Here is a 23,414-nt window from a genome sequence, read left to right on the forward strand (position 1 = left end):
TTAAAGGCCTAGTTTTCATTCTCTTGGAACTTATTATTCAATATTTGTGTTATTTTAATTGTTTAGTGATAATTTTGTAAACACTTGTTTGATTTTTATTAGACTCGAATTAAAAGAAAAGTGGTAATTGGTATTTACCTGCTTATTAATAGTCTTCGTGGGAACAAATTAATATACTACTTGTTGCGATACATGCTTTTGCGTTAAGGTTGTAAAACCGAAAACATCGATATCTTTGAGTTCTCTACATGCAGAAATGACTTGTCGATATCTCCAATCTTCACATATTCATTTGACCTGTCAATATCTCTGAGACTTCTCTATAATCCATTTTTGGACTTCTCGATAAGTCATTTTGGAGTTCTCGAATGACTTCTCTATAACTTGATCTGTGACTCGTCGATATCTTAACTTATAACATTTTTCATAAAAAGGATTTATTCAACTCCAAGCTTCTACATCTTATCTCCGAGGCATGATCTTTGCTTAATCTTCTTCCAAAGTTTATTCTTAGGCTTGAAACTGTTTACAGAAAAATACACCAGTCTAATCTTCTAACCTTTTTACAAACTCAAGAAATACAATACACAATACAGATTTAGATTATCATACAACTAAATCTCAGGGTTGTCAATGTGACTTAGTCTTGTTATTTTATAGGCATGTCTTGCACAACGATCTCCCCCAATTTGTGAGAAGATTGCTTATCACATATTCATGCTTGATAACAAGACTAACCCTAAGTTAAAAATAATTACAATAAAATTGACAGATTTACAAATACAACTTTTATACATTTGAAGATTACATAAGTTCCACAATTATAGCCATCAAGTGAATTTCTCATAGCATGGTTTTTTTTGTAATGAGGTCCTTTAGGTTAACTAGGACCTGAAGTTCTTTAATTATTTCATTCCCTCTTAGAGCTTTTACAAGTTTGAGCCATTTATCTAATGTGTAACCATTGAGAGAACCAACTCTGAATCTTGAGAATCTGCCAACTTGTATGTTTAGAAAATGTCCATCCTTTGATATTCTACTCATCCCCCTTACCTTGAGTTCGTTTGACCTCTGCTCAAACATCTCTATCTCCTTAGCATATTTTCTATCTCTTTCCTCCTTTTCAGCCTTTAATCTTGCATATGTTTCATCCTTTACCCTCAGCCTTTCAAAAATCACAGCCTTCTACATTCTTGTACTTGAATCCTTATCCTTCATCAAGCTAATTACCCTCTTCCATTCTGTGGTTGAAAAAGTTTCCATTACTATACTGCTGAGCAAAATGAAGGTTCCATCTTGGTAATAGTTTCTGACCTCTGCTAGTGATACAACCCAAACTTTGATAATTTCTTCAGCTTTTTTTGGAAAAAGTCATCATCTGTGATGCACATATTTAGAGGCAGAAAGTCAGTTTGATTGAAGTAGTTCCAGATGACCCCAGCACCAACTTGCATTTTCTTTAGTTTTCTTCCAACAATCTTGAAGTGAGTTATGGTTGGAGGCTTGAATGAAGACAGGTTTGTGATTTTTTTTAATGTGACATGGCTTGATCTAATTGGTATCTTGTGCAGGATGTTTGCAGTTTGTTTATACAAGTATTTTGGCTTTTGAGGAAGTTTGGCTGAGATAGTGTTTGGCTAGGCTTGGTGGTTTGGGTTTGTGAGATTTGGATTTGTTAGACATTTTTCTTGACACCTTCTTCTCCACCCTTTCTCCTCCTTCTGCCATCTTCTCCCCTTTTCTTTTCATCACTCTTTTTATCTTCTACTTTGTTGCCAGCTGCTTTAGAAGATTGACTTGGATTTGAGCTAAAAGGTTTTTGTTCATCATTCTTCTGCTCATCATCATCCTTATCATCTGTTGTGTTGAATTGAGTAGTTGGTAACATGGTCTCAACATTCTGTTGGCATCTTCCCAGCATCCTGATCATCTTCTCATCTTCAGCTATTTTGTTCTTCTTCCTCTTTAGGTCAGTTTCCAATGTCATAATCAATCTTGTATTTGTCTTTACATAGTTTTTGGGAACTATGAAGTATCTGCACTGTTTGGTTTGTGGACAGATATAGGCCACCCCCTTGCTTGGATGTAGATAGGCTTCAGGAAAGCAGCTATCTGAGCTTTCTTGAGTTCATTGAGAAATTGGGTGTCCTCTATAATTACTGGATTAACTCTATCAATTATTACATCCAGCTCAGATGCTCTCATAATTTGAAGATTTGAGAGAGACACCTATAGACACATGTCCAAACCACAGTCATTAATATTGACCACTATCATTTTTTCCAAAATGTTGTCAACCTTTACAATCACCATACTTAGAAAATTGATGTTGTTGGCCAAGGCTCTCTTGTAAGTGATGTAGTTATTGTGGAGAGAGACTCTTAGCACAACTAGTAGCTCATTGAACTCCTTATCTTGATAGGGTCCTACTGTAGCTTTCTGGAGTCTTTCTTTACTAACATCTTGAGAAATTTTGATTTGAGTAGAGGTTTGACTAGAGTGAGATGTAGATTTTCCAGCTTCTTTTCACTGTGTAGATTTTCCATCTTCCTTGGATTGTTGAATTATAGCTTCTATCTTTCCCTTAGTCTTGGTAGTAGGCAAGAGTAGTGGAGTTGGAATTTCCGGCCTCACACCTTCAGGTAGAGAAGGTAATGGAACATTCAAGGCACCCATAATAGCTCTCAATGAGATAAAATTCTGCATTTGGAGATGTTTTTGAGAGTCTACTAGGGTCCTGATGTCATTTTGTTGACTCTGCACCAAAGTTGTGAGAGCTGTAAACTGAGCTGTGAGTGAGTCATTGGAGGCTTGCAGATTGGAGATTTACTGTTGAAGAGACTGTATATGAAGGTTTATGGATGTGGAGATTGGTTGTTGTGAGCTTGTAAAGAAAGTAGCACCAAATGTTTCTTGAACAGATTCCTTGATTCCTTCCATCAATAATGTTGAGGGTTCATATCTAGCTTGATGTAGTTGATCAAATTTGACCTTATGTCATTGTTATTTGTGATTTGATTTTGGACAACTTCATGCAGATCCAGAAATGATTGCTTTAAGTTCTTGATGCTCTGCTCCATTCTAGTGACATCAAACCTAGGCATTTGGTCATCAAATTTGTTGAACTTGTTTTTATTTCTACCTGAGTTGGAAAAAGATCATCCAATTTGTCTTTGACCAATCTCCTGATTCCGTCTTGATGACTATTCAAAGTTTGTTGCAGTGTTTTACCAATGAGATAAAAAGCTTTGAGCTGTGCATTTTAGACTTCTGTAATAGCAATATAAACTTCCTATGGACTGAGTGTCTTGGAATTGCTCCCTAGGATAGTGATATACTCTTCTCTAAACCTAGCCAAAACCTCATCCATTTCCAGACTGAAATCCTTATCTAGCCAAGCATCCACATTTCCATCTTGCTCAACTTCATTGACAATCTTTTGTTGATGTTCTTTAACATCTATTTTATAAAAAAAGCAAGATAACCTGATAATCCCGTTGGATATATCAGTTGTGAGCAATTTTTGGGTAATGTTGGCAAGGCCAGAGAGTTGATCCACAAGGAGGTCATTCATGGTTATTGGCTGAGTTTGAGCATCATGCAGCCACTGTGAGATGAGGTGTAAAGGTTGTTGTATAGAATTAGATGTAGATGGGGTGTCTGTTTGGTTTGAGGTGGAGGGTTGAGAGGTGATAGGCAACCCTGTGATTGGAATCACAGTTGAACTCACAGTACAAACTGTGGTTGTGATAATGTGTTGTTCACCAAGAGTGGGAAACTCTATTTGAATTGAAGGGGATTTGACCAGGTTACTGTCATGTACCATGGCCTCAAACCCTTGTTCTTCTTGCAAAGAACTGGCACCAAAATGTTCTTGACTTGTCTCCCCAATGATTGGATCATTGACAATTGGACTCTTAGCTTCAATTGTTAAAGCAATTTCAGCCAGGGTTTTAAGGGGAATTATCCCTTCATGAGGAACCTCCAATTGAATTGGAGAGGATTTAGATAGCTCCCCCTCAATAGTACTACCCTCAAACCTTTAAATCTGTGAAGATTGATTTGCACATGAAGGTGCATTTGATAATACCACAGGATCTTCAGTAAAAACTGATGAAACTCCTGTGTTTTTGTTGGTGTCATCAAGGTCTACCCCATCTTGTAGCCTCTCACCAATTGAATGTGGTTCGTGGGTGGTGAGCACAGTTTCTTGAACTGTGTCACTTGATTTTGGTGACACTTGAGAAGTGGGTTCAAGTATCTCATTATATTAAGAAGAAATTTGGGAGATAAGAGTAGTGATTTGAGAATTGAGTGTTGGCAGCTCCCCCTGAGTAAATGAGGGAGCTTCAAAGTAGACTCTTTACAAGATGCACTAGGGAGAGTGCTTTGTTGAATAGAGACACCCTGTTGAGAGGATGCCTCTAGAGTCTGTTTTAATCCCTCTTTTACAATTGTATCATGTTGGGAGGATACAGAGGTAGGTAATTAAGTGGTCAACTCTGTTTGCTTTACCTTCTTTGGCTTCTTGACCAAGGTAGACTCAAGTTATGTTTGATCCTGACCACTCTCATTTATTATTGTTAAGGGTGCCTGCTTTCTCTTCTTTTTACTCACCTCGCCCTTTTGAGAGGTTGAAGTGGTTGGTTCCCTAGCTTCTAATGATAAAGAAGGAATGGTCTCAGTTTGGGAAGGGCCCTGTTGGTGTTCCTGTGTTTGTTCTTCCACAGGTATAGGAGCCATAACTGTACTAATTGTTACCCTAAACCTCATATCAGGCATAGGGTAAAGGTAAGTTCTGAATCTCTCCAACATTAATGGAGTGATTCCAAGACTTACAAGTACCTTATTCTTTGTAATAAGTGAGCGAAATAGAATTTTGGACACTTGTTTACAATTGCCTATTTTTGTTTTATCTATACCATTAAGTAAATGAATGTCTTGAACTTTATGGTTTACAGTTGACATTATAAACCTAGGAAAGAAGATTTTCTTACCTCTTGTGGCCAAAGGCATTGTGAGCCTTGTGTTGAGTTCCTGCAGAATCAAGAATCCCATATTTATATGTCTGTTGTGAGCCATGAAGAACACTAATTTTAGACCACTAGTGCACTCCTTTGAGATAAAGATCACTAGTGCACTCCTGTAAAGAATGTCTTAGAAAGGAACTTGACAAAGATCTTGAAACTATAAGGAGCTTGGTTGGCATCTGTGAATGCAAGATAGTTAGTGCCCTCCTTTGAGATAAAAGCTCTAACAGAGTTTGATTCAATTTGAAGTGTTTGAATTAGAGTGGGTAAGAGATTTGAAGAAGAAAGAGTTCAAAATGAGAGAGAACGTTTAGGACTTTTAAAAATTAGGTCACTTGAGATCTCGAAAGCATAAAGAGGGGTTATGTCGAGATGTCTGGGTATTTATAGAAAAAGGTAAGTGACTTATCGAGAAGTAGAGATAAACGATTAAGATTTGCTTATCGAGAAGTCACATGTAATAATAGATACATATCGATATGTCACTATCCTGACTTTTATCGATAACTAAAAGGTCACTTATCGAGATGTCAAATAAATACCCAGTTTGTCCTTAATGGACTAAATTTTTCCATTTTTTTGAATAAATCAAAATAAAATTAGAATGATTTTATATCAAAAATATTTCACTAAAATAATTATTTAATTAAATTATTTCAGTTTTGAGTTATCGAGAAGTCTAAGAATGGATACTTGTAGAGAACTCAATGAAATAACATATATCGAGATCTCTACAATGACCTATCAAGAAGTCATAATGAGGCTTGTCGAGAAGTCCTTTGAGAAGTCTAGAGAAAGTCTTATCGAGAACTCTATCGAGAAGTCTCAAAATGACTTGTCGAGAAGTCAATTAGACTTATCGAGAACTCAGTTCTCTATATACTTGTGGTGCTTTTGAATATGCCTTATGCTAATTTTACATATTAAGAATGTAGATTAACAGTTAAACAGTTTTCTTAAAATTTAAAAAATTCCAAGCTAAATTTTGAATTTTGAAAAATAAATATACAGAGAATTCTGAAATACTTATAACTCTTATTCCAGTCAAATTTCCAATTAAATCAAATTAGTTTTGACTCACTAGAAATTAGTCTACTACAACATATTAGCTGAGTTCTTGCCTTTAGGATGAAGAATTTAACATTCCACTTTCACCAACAAGTCTAGTGAAAGTTGCTTCATCCTAAGGTTTAGTAAAGATGTCAACTAATTATTTTTCTGTTGGAATAAAAATAAGCTCAATAATACCATTTACAGCATGTTCTCTAATAAAATGGTACCTTACATCAATGTGTTTTGTTTTAGAATGATTTACTGGATTAGCAATAATATATATATATAGGCACTAGTATTGTCACACATAATTGGAATTTTATGTAACACTAGACCATAGTCCATTAGCCGATTTCTAATCCAAAGCACTTGAGCACGACAACTTCTAGCAACTATATATTCAGGCTCAGCTATGGAAGTTGATACAGATTGTTGATTCTTACTATACTAGGATACAAGTCTTTGTCCAATAAATTGACAGATTTCACTAGTGCACTTCCTGTCAACCCTGCATCCAGCAAAATCTGCATTTGTGTGTCCAACAACTTCAAATCCAGTTCCCTTAGGATACCATAATCCCAAGTTTGGTGTTCCCTTTAAGTATCTGAATATTCTCTTCACAACTATCAAATGTGATTCCTTTGGATTGGCTTGAAATCTCGCACACAGACATGTAGCAAACATAATGTTTGGTCTACTAGCAGTCAAATACAACAAAGATCCAATCAATCCTCTAAAACCTGAAATGACTACACTTTTTCCTTTCTTATCTTTATCCAACTTAGTAGCTGTAAAAATAGGTGTTGATGCAGGTGAACAATCAACCATTCCAAATTTCTTCAATAAATCTTTAACATACTTGGTTCGAGTGATGAAAATTCCATCACTTCTTTGAATGGTTTGAAGTCCAAAAAAGTAACTTAATTCTCCTATCATGCTCATTTCATATTCACTCTGCATGAGTCTTGAGAATCTTTGACATAGTTTTTCATTAGTAGAACCAAAGATGATATCATCCATGTAGATTTAAACTATGATCATATCACCACCATTGTGACGTCCTTCAAACCCGGGTCATAAGTTTGGGATTCATAACACACACACAATATAAACCTATTTGTGAAATAAAATATGCAATGACCCTTCTTTATAAAACCATGGATTGCAACAGGTTAAAGTATAAAAACAAGCCACAATCTTAACTTTTATTACATCATACCAAATCCCAACTAGTTAAACTTACAACCGGTAATAAAATCATTCTTTCAAGCTTATATAACTCAAAACTAAACATAAAGTTCCTGCTAGCTCGATCCAACTCAACCTGGAACCCTAGCTCGCATACTGGACTGGGAATCTTTGCTACCAACCATTTTCTTTTTAACTGTAGAATAACATAACAGATTTGCAAGAGTGAGCTAACTTGCTCAGCAAGTTATAATGACAATAACTGAGGTTAAACAATGATCAATTGAAATGATTCAGAGGAATCAAGTTTCTTGCCAAATAATTATTAGAATTGGATATTCATTTTAAATCTTTTAAAACCAAGGTTAGGCTGCTGATCAGTAATGCACTAACCCCAAGCAAGGCACACAGTCTGCTTTATAAACTGGATCTAAGGCACACATTGGCCTACTAGGACAACGGATCTGGCAAGACCACGAATCTGGTCCACATAAAAACAAAACTATCAAATTCTAAAATAATTCAATATGATAAATATTGTAATTTAATAAAATGAAATCATAATTAACATTGATAAGACATTTATCTCAGAGCATAATGCAGTTTTTTTTGTGTATCACCAGGGTATATCAAGGTATGTATGAATAATGGCTTCAAGCCCGTAGAAGAATCAAGTAATAAATGAACAATGGTTCAATGGTTATACAGGGTTCAGTTGTTTGATATTACAAGGTGTTGTAGAATATATATGTCTTTGTATGTTCAAGCAATTATGTTCCACTGTTTGGTGTATGGTGTATATTTATTTGTGGAGTAGTATCGTATTTGTGTGGTTTAGTATCTGGGAAATCAACAATCGATGGTTTACAAGGAATAAGGCTTATAGCTCAAGTATCAAATGATATGATCAGGGTTAGGGTTAAGCAACTCAACTATCACATGATAACATATGGTATATCTCAGGTATATTCAAATTGTTTACAATATAAAATAAGAACTGATCTGGGTACTTGCAATATATCTCAAGAAAGTTTTAGAACACTTTCCTTATCACAAATGATTTCCGACTTCACTTGCACTCGTCTAACGGTTCTACTCAACAACCACTTGTCTTCTTTTCAATGCCTCGCTTCTACTCACTAATCACTTGCTTTCTTTTTATACGCCTCAGTTCTATCTACTGATCACTTGCTTTCTTTTTCTATGCCTCGTTTCCTCTGCTAGGCATCACAAGTATCTATCAATACTTAATCTCCTATTATTTTAATCGTCACATAGACGTCATAAGTTTTTATCTACCCTTCGTTTCACCCAAATCCGACTTACGGATTGAAAGTTATGATCAAAATGGTCAAACAATAAACACATAGGCATATAACACATTAATCACATAGCACATAGCACATAGCACGCAAGATATTTGATAATAATAATTTTTCAAAGGAGATTCGAGGTTAAAATGATTTTCCTGGAATTTAATACGAATTTTGAACATTTTTCGAAATTAAAATGTGTACCAGAAGCATATAATAATAATTATAGAGCCTTGAACATAATTTAGAAAAGCATTTTAAAGCTCGAAACTATTTTTTAAAATTTTAAATCAAAAGGAGTAATTAAATCTAAATAAATAATCAATTACAATTAATTAATAACTCATTTAATCAATTAATAAATTAATATTTAAATTAATTGACCAATTAAATAATCATTTATTAACTAAAATTAATTAATTAAATAATCCAGATTTATTTTTAAATTAAAAATAATTTTTGAAATCGAGATAATGATTTTTGAAATTTTTTAAATAATAAAAATGATTTTATAAAATTAGAATAAATAGAGAATACAATTTTTAAAAGTTTTAAAACAGAAGTACATGATTTGTAAACTTTTGCAAACTACATGAAGTTTTAATCGCCTGTCGGCTTATGGCTGCCCAGAACAAGTCCAAAAGGTGCATATTTAAAGCCCACCTTTCCAGGAACATAACCATCAAATTAAAATTTACAAACGATACATGTTTTGATCAGAAAATTCGGCTAAACTTCGCCGTCGATGAGCTTCAAGAAAATCCGGTAAGCTCAAACCAATTTCCCCCTGTTCTTCAAATTAGTATCAATCAATTCCTTTTTTTACGATCTATTTGTTGGTATCCTCTAATTAGGTTAATAACCCTTATATCAAAAATTCCCAATTTTCAATTATGAACATTCATACTATATAAACCCTAATTCTGTAATTCGAAAATCAAACAAAAATTTCTCTATGTTATTGAACTCAAAATTCAACATATAATATATCAAATTGACCAAAATTTCATGATCTATAACATGCAATCATCAAAACACATAAATAACTTTAAAATCAAAAACTCATATTTTAAATCAATTAAATTCGAATTTAATAAAATAGATAGAAAATTACTTGATGTTTCTGCAGTGGTATAGGTTGTAAAACTTGATTGTACTCGTCAAGAGCTTCGATTCGACTACTTGCACGCCCAAATCGGAGTTCGATAACGCATTCGAATCCTCGTTTGATTATGAAGAACGCGATAAATTTATGTATTTTGTCTGGATAATTATAAGATTTTTATGTTTGTTTATGTTTATCTTTACAAAATAAGATACTATATTGGGTATTTATATTTACAGAATATTGGTACCCCGTTGGATCATACCGGATATAAAAATAGAATACCTCAACTTTAAGTATTAATAAAACTGATCCAATCCGGTACCGATTTTAGGATAATTATCAAAACCAAGCTTTTTGTAAATACAGTCTTGGTCTCAGCGCTTTGATTACACAAATTACGTGAAGATAATATGATAGTTTAATTAAAATATCCCGTTTCTCGAAAACACGGGTTTTATCGGTTTACCAAAAAGAAAATAGTATCGTAAAATTTGTACCGAAGATCGTACAAGTAAAACCGTACTCCGGATCGAAAATGTCAAAACACGGAAATGCTCAGAATAATCAACTTAGGTTAGAAAGGAGTTTTCCCAAGACTTCCGGGTAGTAAAAATGTAGAAACAATTGAAGTTGGACGATTCCCGATTATTCAAAATAATGTATAGTTAATCTGAAAAATAATTTATTAAATCTATAAATCCTTTATAAAATCATATAACAACATATAAATTACTAGAAAAATATCAAAATTATCTATACTTTATTTTTGACATATAAAAATTAAAATTCTCAAATTTTATCACATATAAACACCGAACACAGATACCAATTAACATATAATTCATCAAAAATTCATATAGTAGTTACATAATAATTATTTATGGACAAAAATAATTACACGTTATATCCCGGATATTACAACCATACTGCTTATAGAATATAGTCTTGTCAATTGTTCCTCTAGTGAATCCATGTTTAAGCAAAAATTCTGACAATGTGTCATACTCTAGGTGCTTGCTTTAACCCATAGAGAGCCTTGAGAAGTTGGTAAACAAAATCTGGAAATTCAGGATCTTCAAAGTCAGGTGGCTGTTGCACATAAACTTCTACTTCCAACTCACTATTTAGAAATGCACTCTTTACATATATTTGATACACTTTAAAGTTCGAGTGTGCAGCAAATACAAGAAAGATCCTTATTGCTTCTAGTCTTGCAACTGGAGCAAAAGTTTAATCATAATCAATTCCTTCTTCATGTGAGTAGCCTTTTGCAACCAACCTTGCTTTGTTTCTTGTTACAATTACATTTTCATCCATTTTGTTCATGTACACCCACTTTGTTCCAATTATACTTATGTTCTTTGGTGCAGGAACCAACTTCCGAACTTTGTTTCTTTCAAACTTATTTAGCTCTTCTTGCATAGCAGATATCCAGTCATGATCAAATAGAGCTTTCTCAATTTTTTTAAGCTCAGTTTATGAAAGAAAGCATACATGTAGACATTCATTTACAGTTGCACTTCTAGTTCTCAATCCAGTATTGGAATCACCAATAATTGCTTCCCTTTTATGACTCATATCCCATTTTCTGGTGTGAGTTTGTTGACTTAAATTTTCTGTATTTTATTCACCATTGGCATGACTTGTAGAACTTTCTGAGTTTATGCTATCAAATTCAGGTGTGTGAGATGAGCTTCCATTCTCATAATTCACTTGCTCAGTTGACTCTTCATTCATCTGTTGCTTGTGTTGATTTCAAGTTCATCTTCAGAATCACTATCAATGTTAAGATTTTCAAATCTAAGGGCTTCAGCTTCATTTTCACTAAGGCATTCCAAGCCTGGACATTTGTCATCATCAAAAGTAACATTTGTGCTTTCCATAATCTTCTTTTATTCAATCACATAGACTTTGTATGTAGTCCTCTCCAATGAATATCCCAGAAAAAATGCTTCAAAAACTTTAGAGTCAAATTTTTCCACGTATTCAGAGTTGTCTTTTAGAACATAGCACTTGCTTCCAAACACATGCAAATGCTTCATAGTAGGCTTTCTTTTTTATAAGATTGAGCAGAGTGATTTTCCAAGATTTTTGTTGATGAGATATTTGTTTTGAGTGTAGCATGCAGTGTTGACAACTTCCTAAAAACATGTTGGCAAATTGGCATCTTGCAGCATTGTTCTAGCAGTATCAACCAAAGTTCTATTCTTTCTTTAAACTACCCCATTTTGTTGAGGTATCCTTGCTGCTTAAAACTCTTGAACAATGCCCCTGTCCTTGCAGAATTCAGTTAAGGTTGCATTTCTGAATTTTGTTCCATTGTTACTCCCCAATCTTTTTACACAATTCTGATCTTCATCCTGCTTCTCAATCTTCTTGATGTGTTCAATAATGATGTGCGAAGTTTCATCCTTTGAATACATCAACTCTATCCATGTGTATCTTGAGTAGTCATCCACCATCACAAGTGCATATTTCTTCCTTGAAATTTATAAAACATTAACTGGTCTAAACAATTCCATGTGAATAAGTTACAAAGGTACACTTATAGAATTCACAGCTTTGCTTTTGTGACTAGACATTTTCATTTCTCCTTTTTGACAAGCCTCACAAACTTCATTTTAAGCAAACTCCAGATTTGGCATGTCTCTCAATAACTCCTTTTTCACCAGGGTTGTTAGATATATTTGTGATGTCATGTCTAATAATGATTTGTGTTTAGTTTTCAGATCTTGACTAACAGGACAAATTAGGACTTAACTGGAAATCAATACATATACTGAAGTTAAAACTTAAGATATCAGAACTTAAGTTATCATAACTTAAGATATCAGAAGATATTCATCAGGAGATAATATCAGGACTTAAGAAGACTTTCAGATAAGGAAGGCGGCTGATTGGAGGGAAAGAAGATCAAGACTAAAATAAGAAGAAATATGCATGGAGAAGACTTCTATAAAGAATAAAAGACTTGGGGGAAAAGATAACTAATTGATATATTTTAGGATATATAATTATATTCGATATCAACTAGAGATTATCTTGTAACTGTGTGGTATATAAACACAACATAGGGTTTACACTAGAAGTGTTATCATTATCGAGAATATTATTCATTGTAACCCTAGCAGCTCTCGTGATATTTGTTCATCACTGAGAGAGAACAGTTCCATTGCAATATTGTTTTATTAATAAGATTATTCTTTGTTACATACTTGTGTTCTTAATTCGATTTGATTATATTATGCACTGTATTCAACCCCCTTCTACAGTGTGTGTGACCTAACAAGTGGTATCAGAGCCTATCTGTTAACACACATACAGTAAAGATCCAAAACAATCATGTCTGAAGAAGAACAAACTCCAACCAAGCCCACCAAAACTGAAGAAACTCCAAAGACTCAAATCCACAGTCGATATGAGACTGTAAGGGTTCCCATGCTGAGACCTTCTGAGTATCCCATATGGAAAGTGAGGATGGCTATGTTTCTGGAAGCTACAGATCCAGAATACCTTGACAGAATTAATGAAGGACCACATAAGCCAACCAAGCTCTCTGTTGTAGTTGCAGATCAGCCAACAAAGACTGTACCAAAGAAGAAAAATGAGTTTATAGCTGAAAATATCTCATTTATTGCCAAGGATGCAAAGGTAAGGCATTTGCTGCATAGTGCCATTGATAATGTCATGTCAAACAGGGTAATTAACTGCAAGACTGCAAAGGAGATATGGGATGCCTTGGAGACAAGATGCCATGGAACTGATGCAATTAAAAAGAATGGGAGGACTATAATCACTCAAGAGTATGAGCACTTTGACTCAAAACCTGATGAGTCATTAACTGGTTTATATGAAAGATTTGTCAAACTCTTGAATGATCAGTCACTGGTGGATAAGGAATATGATCTTGAAGATTCTAATCTTAAATTCCTTTTAGCTCTTCCTGAAAGTTGGGATTTAAAGGCAACTACTATAAGAGACAACTATGCTCTTGATGAAACTACTCTTGATGAAATTTATGGTATGCTCAAAACTCATGAACTTGAGATGGATCAAAGAAGCAAGAGGCATGGGAGAAAGTCAAGAACAGTTGCTCTTAAGGCTGAGGAGGAATCCCCCAAAGTGGCTGCCTCAAAGAAAGGCAAAGGAAAGGCTCTCATCATAAAGTCTGATTCAGATTCATCAAGTTCTGATGATGATGATAAGTATTCAGAAACTGAAAGTTTATCTGAGATGGATGCTGATGAAGAGATGATGAAATTGTGTGCTCTTATGGTGAAGGGTATCACAAAGATAGCCTATAGAAAATTCAGAAAGGGAAAGAAGATTTCCAGGAAAAGTGAAAGTTCTGATAAGAAGAGTTTCAGAAAATCTGAAGGCAAAGGAGGAAAGTCTGACAGAGGAGATTACTCAAATGTTAAATGCTATAATTGTGGTGAGAAAGGCCACATATCTCCTGATTGCAAGAAAGGGAAAGGTGAAAAAGGTAAGGCATTTGTCACAAAGAAGAAAAGTTGGACAGACACTTCAGATTCTGGAGATGAGGTGAACTATGCCTTGATGGCAAATGCTGATAACAGTTCTGAAGCTGCTGAGTTAAAGGTACCTCAAACAACTTATGCTTTTCATACTAATGATATTACTGAATTAAGATCTTATCTTAAAACCATATTCATTAGCTATAGAGATCAGACTTTAACATGTGATCGGTTAACTTCTGAAAATCTGGCTTTTAAGAAAAGGAATGACTATTTAGAAAAGGAGTTAGTATGTTCCATCAAACTCAGAAAGAAAGAGATGATGCTTTTTATGTTAGAGATGAAGTGCTAAAATTGAATCAATCTCTAAAAACTGAGTTAGAAAAGGAAAGAGAGATTATCAGGACTTGGACTAACTCTGGCAGAACAACTCAGAATTTGCTAAGTAGTAGAAATTGGAAAGAGGGCTTAGGTTATGGAGATGATAAAAGTGAAATAGGAACTGAACAAATTAAGCCAATTATTGTTAAACAGACTACTAAGCCAAAGGTAAATCCTGTTAAGTTTGTAGCTAAAACTGTAAAATCTGATTCTGAAAAGATGAAAGATATTGATACAGAAGTTAAGGCAGAGTCAACTCCTGACAAATTAAAAGAAGATAAACCAGCTGAAGTTAATATAGGCTTAATGACAAAGAAGCAACTTAAGTATAAGCTGAAAGAGATTAAGAATGTAAACAAGGTAAAGCCACCTAGGAAAAATAGGAATGGAAAGGAAGGTGTGAATAAAAGCAATAATTATAAGTCTGTTCCTAATGCTCCTAGAAAGAAATGCAATAACTGTGGCAACACTAACCATCTTGCTTCTTTTTGCAGGAAGAATAAGGATATAAACTCTTTACCTCCTAAATCAGGAGTTAAGAGTCAGACTGTTAGGTTTAAATCACAAAATTCTTGTTTTCATTGTGGTAGTTTATGGCATTCCATTTATACCTGTAAGGAATATCATAGTTTGTACTATGATTATTATCAAATAAAACCTTTTTTAAAGAAAGTTAGCATTATTCCTTCTAGTGTAAGTTCTGATGCAAAGTCTGACACTGTAAAATCTGATATGAAAAATGTTAGCATAAACTCTGAAGTTAAATCCGCTGCAAATGCTAACAAACTTAATAAGGCCAAAGGATCCAAGCAAGTCTGGGTCCTTAAAACTAATCATTAGTGGTTTTTGTGATTGCAGGGAAACAGGAAAAACATCTTAGTTCTAGACAGTGGATGTTCAGGACATATGACTGGAAATAAAGCCCTGCTATCAGACTTTGTGGAGAAAGATGGCCCAGGAGTTTCTTATGGAGATGGCAACATGGGAAAAACTTTGGGATATGGCAATATCAATCTTGGGAATGTCATCATTGAAAAAGTAGCTCTAGTCTCAGGACTTAAACACAATCTGCTGAGTGTTAGTCAAATCTGTGACAGAGGTTATCATGTGGATTTCTTTGAAGAACGCTGTGAAGTTATAAGCAAATCTACAGCCAAAGTTGTTCTGAAGGGATACAGGCATGGTAACATTTATGAAGCCAAGCTTTCAACAAGTTCTAATGGTTTTGCAATCTGTCTGTTAAGCAGAGCATCAATTGAAGAAAGCTGGGATTGGCACAAGAAACTCTCTCATTTAAATTTTAACAATATAAATGAACTAGTCAAGAAAGATCTTGTGAGAGGACTGCCAAAATCAGTATTTGCTCCTGATGGCCTTTGTGATTCATGTCAAAAGACAAAACAAAGAAAATCTTCATTCAAGAGCTAGACTGAATCTTCAATTCTTGAGCCTTATCACTTACTACATGTTGATCTATTTTGTCCAGTGAATGTCATGTTTATTGCAAAGAAGAAATATGTTATGGTCATACTAGATGAGTTTACCAGATACACATGGGTGTATTTTTTGCACATAAAAAGTGAAACTACATCTATCTTGATTGATCATGTCAAACAACTGGATAAATTGGTCAAAGACTCTGTGAAAATCATAAGAAGTGATAATGGCACTGAGTTCAAGAATATGATTATGGAAGAGTTCTGCAAAGAGCAGGAATTCTCTGCTCCTGGAACTCCACAGCAAAATGGAGTTGTTGAAAGAAAGAATTGAACTCTTATTAAAGCTGCACGAACTATGCTTGATGAAGCAAAATTACCAACCTACTTTTGGGCTGAAGCTGTGTAGACTGCTTGTTTTACTCAGAATACAACACTTATCAACAAGCATGGAAATATACCATATGAGATGGTGAAGAAAAAGAAGCCAAATCTGAAGTACTTTCATGTATTTGGATCCAAGTGTTTTGTTCTTAAAACTCATCCTGAATAGCTATCCAAATTTGATCAAAAAGCTGATGAAGGAATTTTTGTTGGATATCCACTTTCCACAAAAGCCTTCAGAGTCTACAATTTAAGAACAAGGGTTGTCATGGAATCTATCAATGTCTCTTTTGATGATAAGAAGATTACTGGACTTGAAGATTTCAATGATCATGATCAGCTGAGATTTGAGAATGAAGTTTTAAATTCTGATTCTGTAAATTCTGATAGTCTAAATCCTGATACTACAAACTCTGATGGGTTAAACTCTGATGTTATTTAAACTGTGGTGACTACGCCAAAGGAAAATGCACCTGTGCAGAGGGAGCATATTGAAGATCCAACCACATCTCAAGAAGCATCAGAACCTAGAACAGGCTCTTCAAGTTCTGATTCATCAAGTTCTGATAATTCTGGAAACTCAAATTCTGAAGGATCCAACTCAGAGAGTATAATTTCAGGGGGAGTATCAGAAAATGTCGATGGAGACAGCATGGATCATGGGGGAGCATCCAATTCTAGAGATCACCTTCCATCTACAAGAAAGTGGACTAAAGCACATACACCTGACTTGATTATTGGAAATCCTGAAGCAGGTGTTGGAACTAGAACATCAACATCAAATAAATGTCTCTATCATTCTTTTCTTTCTCAGACTGAACCAAAGAAAGTGGAAGAAGCTCTTCAAGATGCTGATTAGGTGCAAGCAATGCAGGAAGAGTTAAATGAATTTGAAAGAAATAAAGTCTGGACCCTAGTGCCAAGACCAAAGAATAGATCTTTTTTTGGAACAAAGTGGGTGTTCAGAAATAAAACTGATAGTGATGGAATAATTACAAGAAATAAAGCAAGGCTAGTTGCAAAAGGATATTCTCAAAAGGAGGGAATTGATTATGATGAAACATTTGCACCAGTTGCTAGATTGGAAGCCATAAGGATATTTCTGGATTATGCTGCTCATAAAAAGTTTAAAGTCTTTTAAATGGATGTAAAAAGTGCTTTTCTTAATGGAGAATTGGAAGAAGAAGTATATGTTGAACAACCTCCAGGTTTTGTAGATTCAAAATTTCCTAATCATGTCTACAGACTTGATAAAGCACTTTATGGCCTTAAGCAAGCTCCAAGAGCATGGTATGAGACATTAGCTCAGTTTCTTCTGGAAAGTGGATTTAACAGAGGGACTATTGACAAAACCTTATTATATCTCAACCATGGAAAGGACTTACTTTTGGTGCAGATATATATTGATGATATCATTTTTGGTTCTACAAATGACAGACTTTGTAAAAGGTTTGTCAAGCTAATGCAGTCAATATATTGAATGAGTATGATGGGAGAATATAGCTATTTTCTGGGCCTTCAAGTCAAGCAGAATGAAGAAGGAACTTTTATTTGTCAATCTAAGTACACCAGAAATTTGTTGAAGAAATTTGGAATGCAAGACTGTTCAAGTGCATCCACTCCTATGGCCACTGCAACAAAATTGGATAAGAATACTGGTACATCAGTAGATATTACTGATTACAGAGGTATGATTGGATCACTACTCTATCTAACTGTAAGTAGACCTGATATTATGTATGCTACATGTCTTTGTGCAAGATTTCAAGCAGATCCAAGAGAACCTCACTTAACAGCTGTGAAAAGAATTTTCAAGTACCTTAAGGGTACAACTGATCTAGGATTGTGGTATCCTAGGGAATCAGACTTTAAGATAATAGGTTACTCAGATGCAGATTTTGCAGGGTGCAAAATTGACAGGAAAAGCACAAGTGGAAGCTGCCAATTTCTTGGAGGCATATTAGTTTCTTGGTTTAGCAAGAAACAAAAGTCAATTTCCACATCAACAGCAGAGGTAGAGTACATTGCTGCAGGAAGCTGTTGTGCACAAATTCTTTGGATGAAGATTCGGTTACTGGATTATGGGTTAACATATTCTAAAATACCCATTTACTGTGATAATCAAAGTGCTATTACTATGACAGGTAATCCAGTTCAGCACTCAATGACAAAGCACATCAGCATTAGGTACCACTTCATAAGGGAACATGTGATGGAAGGTACTGTGGAATTGCATTTTGTTCCAACAGATCAACAACTAGCAGATATCTTCACAAAACCACTGTGTGAAGCTACTTTTACAAGATTGGTAAATGAACTTGGAATGGTTTCAGGTTCTTTCTCTAAATTTGTTTAGTTTATGTTCTGATACATCAGACCTTATGATCAGTATTTACAGATATTACTATCTTTATTAATCTGTGCTTAAACTGAAATTTACCTAAGTGCTGATTCTTGTCTGATATGAATTTCTAAACTCTGATAGTGATATGAATGTTTCTGTGACTATTCAATCCAATGAGGATAATTATGCTAGATGCTGACCTAGTAGTCTCTAATATACTAAAGATCCCATGTTTGAAGTAATTGTTTATGTGGAAATCTTTTAACACAAGCAAATTCTGATATTGAGCTTGGTTAGGTTTACTTTGTGTATCTTATTACTAAGTCAAAAATTAGAATAGTGCTTCTTATCTGTTAAGTTCTGATGTTGGTAAATCTTATGGATGTACTAAGTGCTGATAAGCCTCACTTATCAAAAGAAAAAGAAAAGAAAAAAAATAAATATCAGGTACTCCTTTGAGATCTAGAGAAAAATGTATGTGGAAGGGAAGACCCAAGTGCATTGCTAGTATTAAGTAATATGCATTAAAAAAGCAAAATAAAATTTTCTTGGTGACTTTTCACATTCTCTGATTACTGGAGAAATACTCTGATAATAGTATAAATTCTGATAAGCAGTTGTGACTCACTTACACTGAGGAGCTCCTGTGAAAAAGAATATCAAAAGATGCATAAAATGAGCACAAAATAGTTGAGGTGGACTCATGCATGAACTCATTCTATAGTAGACTTCAGACTAATGACAGATTTTGAGTAAAGTTCTTAGTTATGCCTTATTTCTAAGATGTACTGAAGTGAATCAGACTTTAATCTTTGTCTGATATATAGCTTAAAGCACACACTTACACTCCATATGAATGATGAAGATTACTGTGGTGATCAATGTTATTTCAGATGAACAGTTTAAGTGTCAGTTGCATAAATTCTGAGGACAATTCTGATAGAAGTTTTGATGATTAAGTTATGGGGAAACCATATCAGTGTTTGTGTGAAGAATTACAGAAATAAACATTCACTTTTTGAGTACAGAAGCCATATTCTGATGACCTTTAAATTCTGATAATAGTCAAGTTCTGATGCTTACGTGGCAGTATTTATTACCTTGATTTATTTTTGGTCAATACTTGAACGGTTCTATTTTATCATAATATTGGTTTAAGTGAGATAAAGACAGTCATAATTACTTGTTTAGTGGGAACAATTTTTTTATTAAAAAACTGGATGTGCATAGTAATCATTACTTATTTCCTGTGCCCATTAACTATTGTCTTAACTACTGAATGGCTGACAGGTGTAAAGACTGTTCCAATTCGTCTTAACTGCTGTCAAGTGGCGTGTATAAGTAAAAGAGAGAAAATATTATAAATCTTTTATCTACTTTTGTATTCAATACTCTCTCTCTCTTTTCTCTTATTCTCTCTACATTCACTGACGGTTTTTACACAAGCATTTTACCAAACACCTTTCAGGCATTCTTATTTCTCACTTATTTTTCAATGACACCCAATGATCTAATCTTTAATGGAGCAAAGTTCATCCCCAACAACTACACTGTCATTCTAACCAAGAGTGACGCTCCTTCGGAACTTCATTTTGTTCAGGATTTCTTGGCTCACAGTGAAATAGGGTTCGCTTTGACGCAGCCATCCACTTTATCTGGAACTCAAGTTCTGACATTCTGGCGAACGGGACTTTATAATGATGGTGGTAATGATGGGACTCCAAGCATCATTTTTACAGCAAATGAGGTGGAGTACGTTGTTACTCCGGTAATAGTCAGGAAAGCTCTACATCTACCTGAGAACTGCCAGTTCAGTTCTACTGTTGAGGAGCCATTGCTACAGCAAATGATGGCTAATTTAGGGTATGAGGAGAGTTTGGCGAAGTTAGGCCAACTTAAACGCCCACATATTCGAAGAGAATGGAGCTTTTTCTTCAATTGCATCACCAAGGCGTTCGCAAATAAATGCTCAAATTTTGACGCCATTCTGATTCTGACTCAACAAATTGGGTATGCTCTCCTAAACCAGTCTCATTTAGATTATGCCAAGACTGTGTTATGTTTTATAGGAGATAGATTGAAAGAGGAAAGGAATGTAGTTTACTTTGCTAGGTTCTGTCAGTTAATTTACAGTTACTGTACATCAGATGAACCACAACTAACAAGTGTACACATAAAACCTTTTAGGTTAGCAAAAAGGGCTTTTACTGACCTTTTAACTGCTGATAACAAAAAGAAAGTTCTGAGGCCCCTTAGAATTCCTTTAGCAGTAAAGCAAGCCCTTGTAAATGCTGATGTTGATACTTACTCTATATTATATCCTGATGTTCCACAACAACAACAACCACAACTACAACAGCCATCAGAACCTACTACTACCACTCAACAAACACACACATCGGAACATGCCAACCATCCATCAGCACATAATCAAGTGAAGCCTTATTCTTCTAGAGCAAAGAGGACTAAGACAGTACCTCAGGCACAACAGAAAAGAAGGAAGATGATTTTAAGAGATGAGTCTGATGATGAAATACAGGTTCAACCATCAGAACCTGTTGCTGAAGTAACTGAGAAGGTCTCTTCTCAGAAAGCTCAAGAAACTGGGAGTTCTAGGCCTCTAAAAAGTCTTAGAAAGCTAAACTCTGATTATCAAGCTCCCAGAGTCTCTCCACCAGCTAAGAGACTTAAAAAGCAAAGATCAAGGAGGGCTGTAGAAGAATCAATCTCTGAAGAAGGAATGGAAGCAGTAGCTGTAGAAGGGGGTCAGGAATCTCTGATCCCACAAGAACCTACTGTAGTTGAATCTCTTCCAAGTGTTGAGCCAGAACTTCATGAAGCTCACAAATCTCCAATCCAAGAGCCAGAGACTACTCCAATGCCTACACCTCATGTGTCTCCAATAAACTCTCCAGTACATGCTGACAACCCAGACACCAGTGCTGAAATTCATATCAACAACTTGAATGTGCCTTTGGTCTTGTATCTGGAAACTCCATTTACTTTACATCTTTCTCAGCACACTCCACCATCAACTCCATTGCTAAATGCTGATGACCATGCAGATGAATCTTCCATTGCTTCACATACAATTATTCTATCAAAAGATGCTGATACTGAAGATTCTTCAAGTTCTGTTGAAGAAAATACTGGTGAAGTTGCTACAAATATAAATGTTGATACAGCTAGTTCTTCTGGACATGCACCTCCACAAAAAGTTTGTAAAGCTGATTTGATTAAGAAGTTTGTGAGAAAGGATGCACCAGTTCCTTGGAGTGAAACTAACAGGGGAAGAGAATGGATCAAGGAGTGGAACAAAGTTGATTTTATTCCTACTGCAGATGTTCTTGCTGAGCACCTAGCTAAAGCTGATGAGATGCTGATGAATGATGACTTGAAAGCACAGCTCAGAGTTACTGCATTGAGTACCAGGAACCTTCAAGGTCAACACTTAATAACTCAAGCCAATGTGGACAAACTTCAAGATACAGTGACTAAGCAAACCATGAGTGTCACATTGGACAAGAAAAAGTTTTTTAAGCCAGCCTTTGACCGCATTGAGTATATAGAAAAGACTTAAGAAAAGCAGCAAGCTCAACTATCTGATATTTTAAAGAATCAAGCTGCTCAACAAAACCAACTCAATGAAATCCAAAACTCTTTGGAATTGCTTGTCTCCCTGCTTCTACCAGATGATGCCAAAAAGGGGGAGAAAGTAATTAAGTCCAAATGCATAACTGATCAACCACTGAAGGGTAAGGATGATGATAATGAAGACCAGGGAAACTCTGAAAGGAGTAGAGGTCTAAGTCAAGGCAGGGGTTCTTTATCAAGGGAAGCCAGAACTATAAGTCAAAGAACAAGTTCTGATACTAAAAGGATAAATTATGATGAACAAACTCTGAAACTTGATGAAGAGATCTCCAAAAGGCTGTTCCTAAAGGACAATCCAGGCATGGATATTGAAAGTCTGAAGGAAGAAGAGATTAGATTGAAAGCTGAAAATGATAAATCTAAGTCAAAGTCTAAAACTCAAGTCACAGCAAAGAAACCACCTAAGCCCAAGGTCATTGTGATCAAAGAGAGGACAGATACTGAGGCATCTAAGGCCAAGTCTAAATCACAGGTGGAAGTTGATCCTAGATTCAAGGGTAAGGCAAAAGTTGATGAATCTATAAAAATATATATGCCAACCATGGATCTGGAAGCAAATGCTGGTGAAGGTACAAGTCTGATTTTGAAGGAGAAAAGGAATATTCAAGCAACCTCTGATAGAGCTCAAGTTGTCTTGACATCAGAAGAAAAGGAAACCTCTGACATTGCTCATGTTAAACCTTCAACAGTTCTACTACCTGGGTTTATTAAAGCTCAACAATCTGCTCAACCTATGAAGACTTCAACAAATGTTTTTCAGGGTAGATTGATCCAAGGGAAGGAAGCTAGAGATAAAAAAAGACTGGGTAATCCTGATGAGAAAAGAATAAACAACTCTACCTCAGATCCTACATTCCTTACTGAACCAGGAGTAGGGACAACTCAAGAAAGACTAAATCAATTATAGTCTGTATAGATGGTCTACAACTCCAAGCTGAAAGAAGACATAATGCTTTATTTTATGACAGATGGGAGAGTATTCCAGATAAGAAAGGATGCAATTCGGTTAGAGTATTATGAAGAACTGTAACATGTTTTATTTCTA

General features: G+C 35.0%; 1 pseudogene; it reads right to left on the minus strand.

Moving 5' to 3' along the window:
• Positions 1–3,292: 3,292 nt before the first annotated feature.
• Positions 3,293–23,414, minus strand: part of LOC141690754 (uncharacterized) — a 128,364-nt pseudogene continuing 108,242 nt past the window's right edge.

The sequence above is a fragment of the Apium graveolens genome, chromosome 10 (assembly GCF_009905375.1).
Source record: "Apium graveolens cultivar Ventura chromosome 10, ASM990537v1, whole genome shotgun sequence".
Lineage (NCBI taxonomy): Eukaryota > Viridiplantae > Streptophyta > Magnoliopsida > Apiales > Apiaceae > Apium > Apium graveolens.